Source organism: Botryllus schlosseri, chromosome 8, assembly GCF_051294905.1.
Source record: "Botryllus schlosseri isolate E-star chromosome 8, Bs_hap1, whole genome shotgun sequence".
In the NCBI taxonomy this organism is placed as follows: Eukaryota; Metazoa; Chordata; class Ascidiacea; order Stolidobranchia; family Styelidae; genus Botryllus; species Botryllus schlosseri.
Window position 1 is genome coordinate 21,045,118 of NC_137243.1, and position 14,646 is coordinate 21,059,763.

Consider the following 14,646-nt stretch of genomic DNA (forward strand, 5'->3'; position numbering starts at 1 on the left):
GCAGGTCGTACAAAGGGGGATTTTGTGTCGACTCAATTCAATGTCTTTTCCATGTCCTTTAATAATGTAAATATTATGCAGATGCTACAGCCTTTAAACATGGTGAGTAGAATGTAGATCCTACATTAAAAGAATATCCTGATATAATAACCTGTTTTCTACCACTGGGCATAACCTGATCACGGCTGCGTATACACACACACACACCACATTATCTACTACATATTAATCACATTTGCGGTAATTTAATTCAAAACGAATTGGCAAGTAAATAATGCCGGTGTAAAAAATGAAACGAACGAAATTACTTGAAGGGCCAAGTAGCATTGAATGAAACTATGAGAACAGTCAGTAATCAGAAGGTTTCATCGTCTGATGATGATAATCCCTCTGGCGTTTTCTTTTCAACACCCTGTAGAAATAAAATGAAAATGACGATTATTAGCTAAGACATTCGTACTGCGAAAATGGCAGAGGTAGCGAGTAACGAATGACTCCTACATTTTTTTCACCCATACTTACTAAAATGGATTTGATTCTGGACTATTTCCACTCAAGTTTTCAAGTTTTTATTATTATATTTTTTATTATTATATGACTAGAGAACTGACTACAACCGCCACTTTTACTTGATTATCAAGATCAACGATGACTACTTCAGCAATCTTTGAAAACAGCCACTAACACAAAAATAATTATTGACTAAAATTTCTTCACATTCTGTCAAAAATGATCAATTCAACAATCCAAATGAATCAGTAATTTGGCAGCTAGTTGGAGAGATATATACTCAAGTCTAGAAAGTGGAATGATACTCTGCCTGGAAAGCTGAAGACCTAACAATATTGTGTACAGAGAACAAAACATTTGAGTGGCGGCACTGGTATGGACATTAACAAATTATTAGAATTGACAGCAAGATAACCAACAAGACATTACAATGAGAATTAGTGCAGTTTCTTAGGCTGTGGTGATACTCAGTCAGTAATTGACCTAGCAGAGAGCAAAACGTTGTAAAAACAGCGAGCGAAACCTCCGACAAATGATACGATAAAACATTAGAATCGACAGTCTTACTAGAAGTAGAATAACAATCATGAGGGGTTAGAGAACAGAAGCCCGGGAAGTGACCATCAGAAATTACTGCATACTATCGTTGCGACCCCGGGAAATCCCGATCCCGGGATCCCGGGATTTGATGCAATCCCGATCCCGGGATTGATACGAATGAAATCCCGGGATTTGTAAACAGCATCTAGCAAGGCTTACGCAGTGCCATCTCTTTTATTTTTGTGATAAAGCAGTGTCACAAACTCGGCTGATTATCTAAAACAGTGGTCTCAAACTCGCGGCCCGCTTCAGCATTTTCCTTTTTCAAGTATTCGACAATATTCAACTGGAAAATATCTTATTTCGGATTTTAGAACTTATCATTCCCTCTAAAACCACTCCAAAAACCTAAATTCTATCACTTGTCAAATACCCGCTAGCTGCGAAATTATAATGCGACAGCTTTGACGATGACATGATGCCTATAACCTTCTAAAACACAAAGGCAACGCATACTCCAACGCCATCAAATCCGCCGGTCTTTACCAAATGATCACTGAGCCTACGCGCATAACCGATAAGTCAATGACTTTGATCGACCACATATATACCAACTCGCGCGACATGGAAATCATTCCATTTGTCATTTCGGCAAAAATCAGTGACCACAACCATATTGGTTTTCTATCACAAGAACAACAAAGGACGCCCCCTGAAACATATCACCTCTGCAGACGACGAGAGTTAGTGGACGAAGAAGCGCTCGATGATGCCGCATTCAATCAATATAAAACATCAGCCATCCCCCACATCTCGATAAACAACTTTGACGAAAAATTTGTAGAGTTTATGTCTACTATCAAATCACTGCTGGAACAATTTGCACCTCTACAGCGCCTTTCGAGAAGTCAAAGAAAATTGAAGCGAAATCCGTGGATGACCACAAAGCTGATTCAACTTATCCGTAAGCGTAACCGGTGGCATAACCGATTAGACACCAAGAACTGCCCAGAACATGAACGAGAAAGATTTCGACGTTTCAGGAATCGCACCGTGCATCTCATTTCCAAGGCAAAAGCAAAGTACAATGAGAGATTTTTCAACAGACACATAAAGGACACTCGAAAAACATGGTCAGGACTTAACTCTCACCTACATCGAAAAAAAGGCCATAAGTCTGTTTCGGAAATTGTGAATTCGGATACCGGAAACAAACTTTCAGACCCGGCGGCCATCGCGAATCACTTCAATGAATATTTTTGTAACGTAGGCCCAAATATTGCTTCTTCTATTACAAAACCTGTGTCGGCCAGGTCAGAGGTGAGATCGATATCCCAGTCAATTGTGCTTGAACCTACGACCAAATACAAAGTAGAAGTAGCCATCCACAAACTGAAATCGCACAAGGCCGACGGCTATGACCAAATCCCATCATGGTTTTTAAAAATGATAAGCATGCATATCGGTCAATATATGGCCCATTTTTTCAACTTCATGATAGAAAATGGAGTCTACCCAAGCTATCTAAAAAAAGCCAGAGTAGTCCCTGTACACAAAGCTGGGGATAGAACTAATGTCACCAACTACCGTCCGATATCCGTTCTCCCATGCATCGGGGTTGTATTCGAAAAGTTGCTCCTCTCCCGCCTGTCCTCATTCCTCGCCAAAATGTCTGTCATTTCCCCTCAACAATTTGGCTTCCGAAACAAACACCAAACCGCACATGCCCTCCTAACAGTGGCCGAACAGTATTATGATATCTTAGAGAAGCGAAATGTGGGATGTAGCATTTTTCTCGATCTAAAAAAAGCGTTTGACTGCGTAGATCATAAAATTCTCATCTCGAAATTGGCGCGCTACGGACTTCGGGGCCCACAACTTGAGCTCATGAAAAGTTACCTCACTGGACGCCAACAAATGGTTGCGATCTCAGACACCTTGTCCTCTCCTCACCTGGTGACCTGTGGTGTGCCCCAAGGCTCAGTACTTGGACCGGTCCTTTTCACCTTATATGTCAACGACATTTTTGAAACCTCTTCATTGAACACCACACTTTTCGCTGATGATACTCACCTCCTCTCTTCAGCATCTTCGACGGCAGAGCTGGATGCCCTGACTGGTGACCAAATGCCCAAAGTCCATGAGTGGACGGCCCAGAACAACCTCTGCATAAACGCCTCGAAATCGCAATTGCTGACAGTAAATTCAAAACATAACCTAACCGTTAATATCGCTGGTCAGCCCGTTTCCAACACAGATAATGCCAAATATCTCGGGGTTTTACTGGACTCGAACATGTCCTGGAAGAGTCATATTCAGTCCCTAGAAACTAAATTATCACCGAAGTGCGGCCTGTTCTACAGCCTTAGGCGCTTCATGCCAGCATGGGTTCTTCTGATACTCTTTAAATCCTTAATCCAATCGGAGTTACACTATGGCATCCTCTGTTGGGGGGCTGCCAGTAAAACTGCACTCAAGTCACTGCAAAAACTACAACATAAAGTACTCCGAATCATAGCTAGGGCCCCAAAGGGGCCTGGCTGCCCATCCAACAAGTCGCTGCTGAAGAGATTCGGCGTCCTAAACATAGAAGATATGCGGAAACTAGAAATCGCCAAGTTTATGTATCAGTTCCACTGCGGTCGTTGCCCCGAATATTTCAATGACTTCTTTACCTCGGAATCAAAAGCGCACAAGTACAACACACGCGCGTCCACGTCGTCCAAATATCATATGATCGACCGAAAAGATCATCGCTCTATCAAATATGCCGGACCTGATGTGTGGAACAGTATCCCGCCGGCCATCCGACAGTCGACGAGCATGTCCACATTCAAGTCGAAATACAAGCAATTACTACTAAATAAATACAGTCCATCCTCAAGATTACCGGACCACGACTGACCTATCGATCTCGCTTCCCATGACATGCCGCCCTATTTATTGTCGTTTTCTTTTTCTATACTATCTTCTTTACTTTCATTCAGTGTGCATGCCTCCTCTTTACATCGCCTAGGCCAAGGTGGGTGTCAGATTCCATAGACTGCTCCTTGTCGCTTCGACACCTTCCTGTCTTTTTCATTGTATCGCATTTTTTTGTGGTGTATTGAACTGATAAAATTGCTAATAAACCAATGATGATGATGATGATGATATGTCTTCTCGCATGGTATCTAACTGTCTTTAACTCATTATATCGCCAATTTATGCCATGCACATCAATATTTTTAATCAAATATTTAAAAATATGACTTTTTCGTGAATATTACAATGGTGAATCACATACCGACAATCCTGAAGGGAGGTCAGGAAATACCAGCATTTAACATAGTTACTATTAACAAACGGTCCACCCGAAGGCCCTAAAATTTTGATAACACCCCATCCATCAACTCTACCGGTGAATCTGATCACACGGGCTGAGGAAGGATAAACATTTTTTAGCAATATCACATCCATGTGGACTGAGAAAGGATAAATGTTTGATGGTAATATGTAAAACTACGAACATTAATAATGAAATTCATTAGCAAATGTGAAGATATTTTCTCGCTTCTTGCGACAATGTACAGACCCATAACATGAACAGTGACCACTCGCGATTTCGGTGCGTATAACAAGCCTTTATGTTTAAATAGATAAGTCCAGAGCTCAGCAGAAATGAACATAGACATCCTAATATGCGCATTAGCTGTACACGTGTCCAGCTAGTTCATTACGGCGATGCCCTGGAATGCGGCCGTAGACTCCCTATTTGATGCTGTGACCCGCCGCATCATCAGAAACTACGAAATTGGCTTGCGAGCAAATTTGAGTCTGAGACCCCTGGTCTAAACGATGATAATCTTGATGCTCTGATGTTTTTGCGTCAATAAAATGTTGTTTGTGTAGCTTGTATGTGTGTTTTACTACTTTTCTAATCCCGGGATTGAGAAGCGAGAATCCCGGGGAATCCCGATCTCGGGATTTCAAATTTGATCCCGAAGTCCCAACCCTACTGCATACTGGCCGAACAAATCCATGACCACTAACAAATGGTCTTTTAATAGTCAATATTGATACCAAATGATACCACCCCTATTTCACCGCAACATTTAGCAAATACAGCACTGGAGTCAACCTTATAAAGCGCTAACCAAACGCCCATTAGTTTTCCCACCTACTACTTCGCGCTTCGCGGATGGAAATACGCATTAAAGCGAATGGACGCGACTTGTCACACTCTTGCTATTTCTGCTCCCTTTTTCTCTTCCTTCCTCTTGAGGAGAGAAACAGTCGGCCGCGTTTACGGATTGTGAATTCCCGGCTTAAGGGTGATTCTTCCTCCAATGGTCAGCACCTTGAAAATTGAGAACAATGTTGTTGCAAAATGCATTACAATTTGAAAGTTACATCATTCTAATTATTCCAGTTATGGCCGTGAATCGTTACAAGTGCGGCAACCATAAGAATTATTACTATACTTCAACTACAAATACAATATATTGTATAAAATAATTACTAATTCTTTTACGTTGATCGAGTCCCAAATGGATGAAATATGTCAAAGAATTTGCTAAATTTTTTTGTATAATTTGACAGATTCCGAAATCTTCTCAAATTGCACCTTTCAAAAATTTGATATCAAGACTCCCAACATTTTACAATTCGAAGTTGGATGGCTTAACCAATACAAGCGAACAGTTTGTATCGCAATTGACAATTATGTAGAGAACGCTGCGAGACATGTGAGTAGGCCTACCCTAAAACGTTTCTCTGACATGGACATTAGGGCTCTTAAAAAATGACTTTTTTTTCTCAAATCGTTCTTGCTACTTGATAAAATTGTTAGGTTACCTAATTCAAGCCTACACACCAAATTTGGTTCAATTCCAACCAGTAGCCGCATTGCTACAGGAAAAGAAAGTTTCTATTTATTATATAAAAATAAATTGAAAAAATTTGAAAATTTTCTGTTCACCCCATGAAAGTGTTAGGTTATGTATAGAAACGATGTTCATCAAATTTGGTTCGATTCAAACAAGTGGAAGCGGAGTTATTGCCATCGAAAAATTCGGATTTTAATAAAATAGTATTTACGGTGGCACCACTATAATAAATAATTAAATAATTGTGTCACGCTGTCATACTGTTTTACGCAACCGTTGTTATGCACTGCATTGTTGCTGTGTCCTGGCTCCATTGATGTTATTTCTAAATTCGACATTAATGCGTCATAATTCTCCATCTGGTTTTGAATTCAACTCTGTTTTGCTTCCTTTATGGTGCCGGTAGCTCTTTAATAGGCACGCGAAAAGTTCTTCGGGTTTCAATAACGTTTATCATGAAGGTACTTTTGAAAGCAGTATGAAAATTTTGTACCACCAACCAGTTATTTAATTACTATTTATCTTCAAAGTAAATGCTCATTGCATGAAGCAGGGTTGACTCGAGTCAGGATTTTCTGTTGACTCGACTTGACTCAGGTCATCTTCTCAAAGTACTGAAATGACTCGACTCATTGCGCATGACTTGAGACTCAGACGGCCAAGACCGACATTTCATGATTATTTCAAAGAATAGTACAGCAAATCGCTATTGGGATTTCATCTATTGATACTGGTATTTGAAAACGCGGCCAGAAACTGCTAAAAGTAAGGAAAATTCGTATATTATAAATGCGACCCACTCGATATCACAAAAAATATATAAAAAGTTGGTTTAACAAGACTTAAATTGGAAACTGAGCAGCTAACAAAATGACTCTGGCTCGAGTCATAATACCATAACTCGGACTCGGCCCTCTGCTCGCTGACTTGGACTCGGACTTGACTCGGTGGTGAATTGAAAATGACTCGAGTCAAAACTATAAAAGTGAGATTGACTTGCGACTCGGAGCCTTGTGACTTGGTTACAACCCTGGCATGAAGCCTCAATAGTTACATGAGTAGGGTGACTAGACAAAGAACACAGTGACATTTGCAGCATATCATGAATGTCTCTTACTATATGTGATCTTGTTCAAATGGAGGTTGATGAAAGCGTATTTCCCATTCTTTCCGACTCTGCTATAATTTCACCAGACTGGCAACCTTCTTCATGATGCTTTTTGCTGACTGACCAATATTGTCGCCGCCAACGGTACGAGTGCAAATGTCTGATATGTCAATATAGGAACAGAATTAGTTGACTGTTCATGACCGTCCACGTTCAGAGTTGCATCTCAAAGATGCTAAAATAAGCCTAAATATAATCCAAGCAATACGATCGTCCACTTTGACTGACTGAATTTCTAAAAATAATAAACATAACACCTTGATAGCTTCCACATCTTACGTTTATATATACCGTCTGCTATCGGCAAGCATTTGAAAATAACAAAACAGATTCAACATACCACATCTCTTGCAAAGGCTTTTGCTTTCATTCAATATGTCATCAAACTTCTTTAAATCCTCCTTTGTGGTGAGTGGCTTTGGAATTCTTCTAGGATCAATTACGATATCGTTTTATCATATACAATCATATACACCAACCAAAACTCTGTCAACAAAAGGAGTTCGTGTATCACCTAAAAATAGTACATTGAGCGCTCTCTCATTCGAAATTTCATGCTGGTGACGTCATATTTTGTGATACGATTGTTGATATACAATGTTCTTACCAATTCTCTACTAGTTGCTGACGATTACCCCTGACGAGTGTCAGCCGAAAATATTCGGGTTCATTTCAATATGAATATACTATTTAATTGTATATTGAAGTTCTGTACCTCCAAGAAGCTCTTCATATACAATCTATGACGGAATAAAAGTTTCGGATAAGTTCTGAAACGAACACAATTTTCCACACGAAATGTCAAATGCTACGGTGCCATTTTACGGTCCATTATAGCTAAACACCAATGAATTGCGGGTTCGAGCCTATCACGTCGCCTCCATAATTCCTACCGAAGTGTTGGCCGTTTATCTAGGCTCCTCCTCGCCATCTGATCCGCATAGCCATGTCTTAAAAAGCCTAGGAGTGGGCCGTGCTATAAGTGGGCAGATGGTTGCCGATGAACTCGGCACTTGGTGAATTCGGCCCTCGGGAAATTTTGTAATGAAGTGTATTAACAGCTAAAAATATGAATTAATAAACTAATAATAGTAGTATCAAGTGATTCGTCAATCTTGTAAGGAGGTCAGGGCATCCGTAGATCACGCAGTCACGGCGTGATTAAATCACGGATTGCGTAGCCTCGGGAAATAACGCAGCGCTCATATACCGACCACGCGCGGTCTGCTTGGAATCGATGGCGTGAGTGACGGGCCTGTGTCGTGTAAGATTTGAGAAGATGGATCTTGGCGTTGTATGTGAGATCGAAAATGTGGAAGATCAAGCGGCGCTTCTACGTTTAACGATCACGACAAGCCAGTGTTCCTCATCAACAAATGTTTCGCATGATCACGTCAAAATAAATTATTTTTTGCCTTTGGAGAGACGATTCCACTCTGGGGATAGGGTGTCTCGATAACAGGGTTGAAGGATCCCAAGATTACGAGATCTACCGCGAGCCACGACACGTTTAAATTTCCTTTTTGATACTGTTCATTCATATTAAATGCATTTCTAATGCGAAGGTGTTCTAGTGCCAATTCCTCCAAGGGCCGAGTTCACCAAGTGAAGAGCGTCGCGTTATTTCCCGCGATTACGCAATCTGTGATCTAATCATGCTGTGACTGTGTGATCTACGCATGCCCTGACCCCCGTACAACATTGACAACCACTCAAAGTGCCAAGTTCACCGGCAAACATTCCAGTAACCAATCATGGCGACCGGTACCGCTACCAGATCTACCACGGCCGAATTCAACAAGTGCCGAGTTTGTGCGGCCGAATTCACTAAGTGCCGAGTTCACTGGTAATCGGGCAGATACGGAATGATAATAATAAGAACCGGCCTGGTGTAAAATGACCAGTGTAGTCGAACCACCACCATGAACACCACAAACAAACAAACAAACATCTAACATGGAAAAGAAATTACCTTTACAGCCTTTGACAGACACAGTTACCATTGAAATCAGCAATTTAGGTCTTATTCGAAAGCAGAATAACAACTGTTTTAGCGGACATATCAAATCAAATGTTGGAAAGTTCATGTAAATTAGCCCAAAATATTATCTTACTGTGACCATATTCTATCAATATGGTCTGGCTAGCCAAATTCTCTGGGCCAACATAAACAAGCTGCGTTTGGTTTCAACGATTAATAATCTTGTCACTGGATTCGAGGTATAATTGCACTGAAATATCAAATTTTGCTCCATTAATCAACATCAAGTTGAAAATGTCCATTCTTGCACCAACTTTTATAAAATCACGAATCAGTGTTCTACAGGTATGTATCTATATGACTTATATACCTAGAAAATTCAAGCATAAATATTATGATATACCGTAGGTATAGGTACCGGTAATTCAGATGTTTGAAGCGACTTGGACAACTAGATAATTATAGTGGTCTAATTTCACTAAATTAGAGCGAAATGCCAGTAATATAATTGTAATCTAATTCGGAAAAAAAACGGTTTAGCTCTAATTCTAGCCTGGAAAAGCTGAAACTTTTCTATATAGTTGTCTACACCTGTTTTGCAGAAAGTCAAACAGCTCAAGGCGTCATATACTACAGGCAATTCGAAATACCCCATAAGCTATATGCTACTGCGTATATACCTTTAACCCGCTACCTCAGTCAGTCACAATTCCTGTATATTTACGGCATTTACCATACAGAAAGAGCGAACTATGCCTGGCTGCGACCTGTTGCGCGTCAAATCTTTGTCCCGCGCGATGACGTAAAATTTGAATCGCCGAAATATTCTAGAAGTCACGCATCGATAATCATATTCCTAAACGTACAACATCTCACTTATTTAGTTATTCTCTGAATAAAACTATTAGCCATACTCGTTGAACATGCGAGATTACCGAAAGAGCGAATATATATATAATGAAGATCATATATATCAGAAGAAAACAAAACTGTTCGACCTTAGAGCAACAACACGAATATACAACACCAGTGACATCCTCACGCAATAAAACGAGGGGAGAACATTGTTTTCTAATGGATAGAACGAAGCTACTGCATGAGATCGAACAAAACCGGATGGAAATTCATCGTGATTGAATGTACCGACAAAGTCATCCTTTCTACGTATTTTAGTCATGCCAGCGAGAGATAGAAAATTTGCATTTTTAGGTTAACTACCGGATATAACGAAGCCTAATGCATGAGATGGAACAACACCGAGTATGAATTCATTCTGATTGAATATAACCACAAGACCATCCTACTACGTATTTTAGACATTCCCTCGACACTTAGAAAATCAGAACCTAATCGAGATGATCCCGGATGATCCTTTTACGGTTTTGTGTTTGCTGGGTGGAGTCGGAGTAAGTGAAAATGACCCTGACTCCGACTCCGACTCCAACTTCACTATCATGAAAACAATTGCTTTCAAAGGATTTTCAATAGTATTCTTATGTACCATCAATCACTGTTATTAGTAACGATACAGATCAGAGGTGGCCAACCCATGGCCCGCAGGCCAAATTTGGCCAGCGAGAAGGTTTTGTTTGGCCGGCGACGTAATTCTCCAAATTAGGTATAACATCAGGTAAATCGGCCCTGAGTAGATGCTAAGTTCATTGATCATTTAGATATGCTGCTATTACTTAGAGGTAACATCGTTAACATAGTTATATCTAGGGTTGCATTTAAAACAAACGGTTGTTTAAAACACTTAGTTTGAAACATGTTTTAAACATTGTTTTAAACAAACGCCATTTAGAAAAAAACAAAATTGTTTTTTTTTTTCAAAAGTTTTATAATTATATCGTAACATGTCTTGATATTTTCGAAAATCATATAGCATGAGCCCTCGGACGATTTGCACACGAAATCGTCGACGCATACAATATGGTAGGAATGGAACCCTCGACATCGTCACCGCGTCAGCAATTAGGCCTATAACATACAGGCTATATATCACTTGAACTGATTGGATCTTTTGATGATGATGGCCTATAGATAACTAACCTACGGATACTATAGATGGGTAGCACGAGAGTCACGGTCGAGTGATGCGACAACGGCAGATTTGTTGTCGCTTCATAGCATGAAACGGGAGCGTAATTGCTAATCCCATAGATGACGACCCGAGCCGATTTTCATATTTTGAAGGCTATTTCGGGGTGGTTCCATTGCCTTGATGAAAATTTAATGTATATTATCAGAATCAGCGCGACTGTAGCTTTCAAATAAGATCAACTTTATTTAATTTGAGCGCCCGGGTCGTCATCTATGGGATTAGCAATTACGCTCCCGTTTCATGCTATGAAGCGACAACAAATCTGCCGTTGTCGCATCACTCGACCGTGACTCTCGTGCTGCCCATCTATCCGTAGGTTAGTTATCTATAGATGGTCCTATAACAGGGTTGTAATGACTCGAGTTACGATTTTCTGATGACTCGACTTGACTCGAGTCATTTTCTCAAAATACCGAAATGACGCGATTCGACACGAGTCAATCTGTGTATTGACTCGACTTGGACTCGAGTCATTGCGCATGACTCGAACCAAGTCATAAGACTCGAGACGCAGACGGCCAAGACCGATATTTTATCGTAATTTTGAAGAATAGTAATGTAACCACCCTATTGGGATTTCGTTTATTGGTACTAGCACGTGAGAATGCGATCAGAACCTGGTAAAAGTGAGGAAAATTACTATATTATAAATGCGAACCATTCGAAATCACCAAACAGAATTATAAAATGTGAGTTCAACAAGATTTTAGCTCGGAATTAACCCTTTGCGACCGGCGCACCAGTATACCGGACCGCGATTGTTTAACACGGAGGAGTCGTTATTTATTCGAAGATAGCTCGACCTGCATTACTTTCTAAACTGTAACAATCGATTTATATGGATAGCTATTATGAATACGCATAAATAAGACCATGTACAACCGATTATATCAATGTATATCCTGCTTGAAATGCAGACTGAACACGCAAAAACGTTTCCCGCAAAATTGAATTTGTAATGATGTTCGCGTGAATGAACGCCTGGAATATAAACCATTGTATCTTCCGTTCTAGACGTCATATAACCAATTACAGTTATCTTCTATGACTCGTTGTTGGTCATACTATTCTATGAAAGTCCTCACATCGAAGATTAGCACGTAGAGATGTTTCAAATCGACGTGAAAGAAAGCAATACCTTATTACGTGAAAATCATGACTGCGTAAGTTCATCCGACTCGTTGCGGCTTCAAACAGATGTACAATTGCGTCAGGCAATTGCAAATTGTACATATGGTTGGCCATTATCCTGGCATATTCATCAATATCCCTATCATGGGGTTTAGTATTGTATAACAAAGCCGATACCAGCCCTAACACTACACAAATAAGCGTGAGAGTTAGGCTATTTTGGTACCAGAGCCGCTATTTTGGTACCAGAGCCTGTAATAACAACATCATATAGAGGCAGTTATATATCTGTTTAGATGGCACACGAAGTTACTGTTGTCTTTTATGACTACTGTTGATCATACATGGAACATTAGCCTTGTAGAATACAGTTCAAATTGATGTGAAATAAAGCAATAATGTATCACATGAAATGACTTCTCGAGCGTATATGGGCACTGGGCAGTGTCGAATAAGCCAATATGTGTATAACTGTATACTTACGAATCCGTTATGCTGGGGTTGATACCACTTCAATAGCATGGAGATAAATAAAATAGTTACTATGTTATGTAGAATTGGAAGTGAATTGCCTTCCGCGAGATTACGCGATTACGTAATCGATTACTCAATATTCATCTGCGGCTACCGCGTGAATCGTGCTTATCATGTCTACCTTTCCAAGATCGTAGCGCTGGGCTATGAAGCGCTATAGTAGCGTGTAATGTCTCGTTGGAACGTAGAGATTCATGCGGAACGCATTCAGGTGGTCATATACCAAGAGAGGGTCTAAGTATGACGTCAGGAGATATAGAAGAACAAAATTGTATTTTATTTTCAAGAAATCGAGAACATTTTCTCGCACACCGCTATTCCCTCTGGCGTCTGAGCCGTAAGAGTATCTCAGACCGCTAGGCGGCTACTTCAGGCTTACGGCAATATATTGGGCGTCAATTTAAGCCATGTGGATGACATTTTATCGTCTTTGTAGTGCAGCGGTTCTCAACCGGGGGTCCGCGGACCCCTAGGGGTCCGCGAAGCAATTTCAGGGGGTCCGCGAGACCTCTAAATTTTTAGAATGGTTGATAACCTAATTTTTATTTTATTTTTAATTTGAGAAAGCATGAGGCAGTTTCGCACCACAACTGCTAAAACCTCATGACTCATATCATCATAATAATCGTCTGACATGAACTATCGTAGTGTCGAAATTCATTTTCATTGCCAATTTTCCAATAACCTGCCAATAGAAACATATTGCTGTTTAGAGACGCTTTGTTGGGGTTTGTGGAAAAAATAAAAATATGGAGATAGTAACGTCAATCAGGGTGACTTCGTAATGTCTGCGAAACCTTCTCGATTTGAAGTTGTGAGTCTCATCAAATTAGTGAACAGTGGCTTGAAATAAAAATTTCCGAAGCATTTCCCTAATTTGCCCCATTGCCGGAATTGAAACCTCGCCACCAAACCCATTATATCCTGTAATATACATAACCACTATTTGAACAGCTTCTTGGAGGTACAGAAATTCAATATACTATTGAATAGTATATTCATAATGAAATGAACCCGAATGTTTTCGGCTGACATTCGTCATAAATTGGACAATGATATACCAGCTCTTGAAGCTTGGCTATCAGATTTGGTGCATTCTTATTGCGGATGCCCTATCGACAAGGCTGCTTTTTGATGAACAAGGAGTGTTTGGTTGCTATCAAAGCATTACGCTCCAACCCTGTCATTCATATCGCCAGTTATATTGGTATGCAGCCTTGTCTTGTTAATGTTTATTTGTTCATGGTCGAAAATGTTTCCTCGTAAATATATATATGTAAACCCGAACAGAACAAATCGTTTCATGACAGTCGTTCTCAGGTTGGAAAACTTGGATCCATTCTTTGGCGCATAAAATTTGTCTATACTTTCAGATTAGGTTTTCACTTTGACGGTAGAAACTCTCTGCGGGTCGATCAAAATGCCGCCGCGGGTCGAATCCGACCCGCGACCCGTATGTTGCCCGTCCCTGCACTAGATGCTGAGCGTGATATGTTCATAAAATATATGTTTCCTCATTTTGGTGCCATAAATGTTGCGACCACACTAAAAGTATCTTCGGAGGCGTTATGCGTTAATATTGCATTAGCCTCCATCTACCTTTGCGGAAATGGTTTCCGGTACTCCTCGTTCATATCAAAACGAAGACGCGGATTTTCAAGATACGACCACGTACTTCAAGAGATACAGAAGCAAAATTAATAAAATAATAAAAGGCTACCAATTTCTACATAAATAGCATCATGTTATTTTCAAGAATAATTATTATTTTGCTGTTTATCACAAGCCTACAGTTCATATTTGCACAAAA

General features: G+C 40.2%; 1 long non-coding RNA gene across 2 annotated transcripts; it reads right to left on the reverse strand.

Annotated features, from left to right (window-relative positions):
- Positions 1-229: 229 nt before the first annotated feature.
- LOC145444847 (uncharacterized) lies at positions 230-7,562 on the reverse strand. 2 transcript variants are annotated; one of them, XR_013916807.1, is made up of 4 exons: positions 7,427-7,562; positions 7,036-7,186; positions 5,210-5,389; positions 230-412 (listed from the first exon to the last, which is right to left on the reverse strand). It is a non-coding gene; the product is annotated as an uncharacterized LOC145444847 (long non-coding RNA). The 2 variants fall into 2 exon arrangements; XR_013916806.1 differs by lacking the exon at positions 7,427-7,562 and having other exon boundaries at positions 7,036-7,420.
- Positions 7,563-14,646: the final 7,084 nt, after the last annotated feature.